Raw genomic sequence first — 2,660 nt, forward strand, 5'->3', positions numbered from 1 at the left:
GTACTGAGGGAGCGCCGCACTGTCGGAGGGGCAGTACTGAGGGAGCGCCGCACTGTCGGAGGGGCAGTGCTGAGGGAGCGCCGCACTGTCGGAGGGGCAGTGCTGAGGGAGCGCCACACTGTCGGAGAGGCGGTGCTGAGGGAGCGCCGCACTGTCGGAGGAGCAGTACTGAGGGAGAGCCGCACTGTCGGAGGGGCAGTACTGAGGGAGCGCCGCACTGTCGGAGGAGCAGTACTGAGGGAGAGCCGCACTGTCGGAGGGGCAGTGCTGAGGGAGCGCCGCACTGTCGGAGGGGCAGTACTGAGGGAGCGCCGCACTGTTGGAGGGACAGTACTGAGGGAGAGCCGCACTGTCGGAGGGGCGGTACTGAGGGAGCGCCGCACTGTCGGAGGGGCAGTACTGAGGGAGCGCCGCACTGTCGGAGGGGCGGTACTGAGGGAGCGCCGCACTGTCGGAGGGGCAGTACTGAGGGAGCGCCGCACTGTCGGAGGGGCGGTACTGAGGGAGCGCCGCACTGTCGGAGGGGCGGTACTGAGGGAGCGCCGCACTGTCGGAGGGGCTGTACTGAGGGCGCGCCGCACTGTCGGAGGGGCAGTACTGAGGGAGCACTGCACTGTCGGAGGGGCGGTGCTGAGGGAGCGACACACTGTCGGAGGGGCGGTGCTGAGGGAGCGCCGCACTGTCGGAGGGGCGGTGCTGAGGGAGCGCCGCACTGTCGGAGGGGCGGTGCTGAGGGAGCGACGCACTGTCAGAGGTGCTGTCTTTCGGATGAGACGTTAAACCGAGGTCCCATCTGCTCCCTCAGGTGAACGTAAAAGATCCCATGGCCACTATTGGAAGAAGAGCAGGGGGAGTTCTCCCCGGTGTCCTGGGGCCAATATTTATCCCTCAACCAACATCTCTAAAACAGATGATCTGGTCATTATCACATTGCTGTTTGTGGGAGCTTGCTGTGTGCAAATTGGCTGCTGCGTTTCCCACATTACAACAGTGACTACACTTCAAAAAGTACTTCATTGGCTGTAAAGCACTTTGGGATGTCCTGAGGTGGTGAAAGGTGCTGGAGAAATGGGAGTCTTTCTTTAATCACAGTCAGCCAATAGGAGTCTTAAATATGTACAATTCTGGATCTCTGGATCCCAATATGATTCAACTTAAGGCTAAAGGGATCAAGGGATATGGGGAGAAGGCAGGGACAGGGTATTGAATTTGGATGATCAGCCATGATCTCATTGAATGGCGGAGCAGGCTCGAGGGGCCGAATGGCCTACTCCTGCTCCTATCTTCTATGTTTCTATGTTAACCTCCCTCCTCAAACACCAGGTCCAGCCTTGTGTCTGTGACTTGCTTTCGTAGTCGATTATACTGTGAGGCACATTTTCAACAGCTTGCGTGCCGAGGTAAGCCTTCTCTGTTCCAAGGGCCTCGCTGGAAAGCAGGAGTTGGGTCTCTGCCTCTGCAGTCAGTTTACTAAAACCACGTTGACTTTTCAAGTGAACTCACTCTTAAAGACCAACCTTTTTGGAAAACTCAGCATGATGTTTGCTGAAATGAAGATTTGAAGGGAGAGATGGTCCTGGCAGGCTTTACGTTGGCTCTTTAGCAGTGAGCTGCTATTCCGAGGAGGCAGCAAAGTCCACCCTCGTGCTTATATTTTCCACTTCACTTTGTTTCTAAGTTCTTCAGTCAGTTGTGTGTGTGTGTGTGTGTCTTCATGCCAGAGTCAGCATGCACCACTCCGTCTAACCAGGAGGAGGAGTACAGACCTTGCTCGCCTCCGTCTGGGGGGGCGACGGCCTCTCCCGATCTGTCAGACGGGACGGCGTCTGGGGGCGAGACGGCCTCTCCCAATCTGTCAGACGGGACGGCGTCTGGCGGGGGCGACTCCCTTTCTGAAAGGCAGAGTATTATTTAAATAGTGATAGATTGGGAAATGTTGATGTACAAAGGGACCTGGGTGTCCTTGTACACTAGTCACTGAAAGCAAACATGCAGGTGCAGCAAGCAGTTAGGAAGGCAAATGGTATGTTGGTCTTCATTGCAAGAGGATTTGAGTACAGGAGCAAGGATGTCTTACTACAGTTATACAGGGCCTTGGTGAGACCACACCTGGAGTACTGTGTGCAGTTTTGGTCTCCTTACCTAAGAAAGGATATACTTGCCATAGAGGGAGTGCAGCGAAGGTTCACCAGACTGGTTCCTGGGATGGGGGGACTGTCGTATGAGGAGAGATTGGGTCGACTAGGCCTGTATTCACTAGAGTTTAGAAGAATGAATCTCATTGAAACGTATAAAATTCTGACACGGCTGGACAGACTGGATGCAGGGAGGATGTTTCCCCTGGCTGGGGAGATCTAGAACGAGGGGTCACAGTCTCAGGATACGGGGTAGGACATGTAGGACAGAGATGAGGAGAAATTTCTTCACTCAGAGGGTGGTGAACCTGTGGAATTCTCTACCACAGAAGGCTGTGGAGGCCGAGTCACTGAATATATTTAAGAAGGCGATAGATAGATTTCTAGACACAAAAGGCATCAAGGGGTATGGGGAGAGAGCGGGAATATGGTATTGAGATAGAGGATCAGCCATGATCATATTGAATGGCGGAGCAGGCTCGAACGGCCGAATGGCCGACTCCTGCTCCTATTTTTCTGTTTCTC

This window comes from Somniosus microcephalus, unplaced genomic scaffold (genome assembly GCF_052327205.1).
Source record: "Somniosus microcephalus isolate GS21.2 unplaced genomic scaffold, FLI_Smic_1.0 unresolved_chr2, whole genome shotgun sequence".
Lineage (NCBI taxonomy): Eukaryota > Metazoa > Chordata > Chondrichthyes > Squaliformes > Somniosidae > Somniosus > Somniosus microcephalus.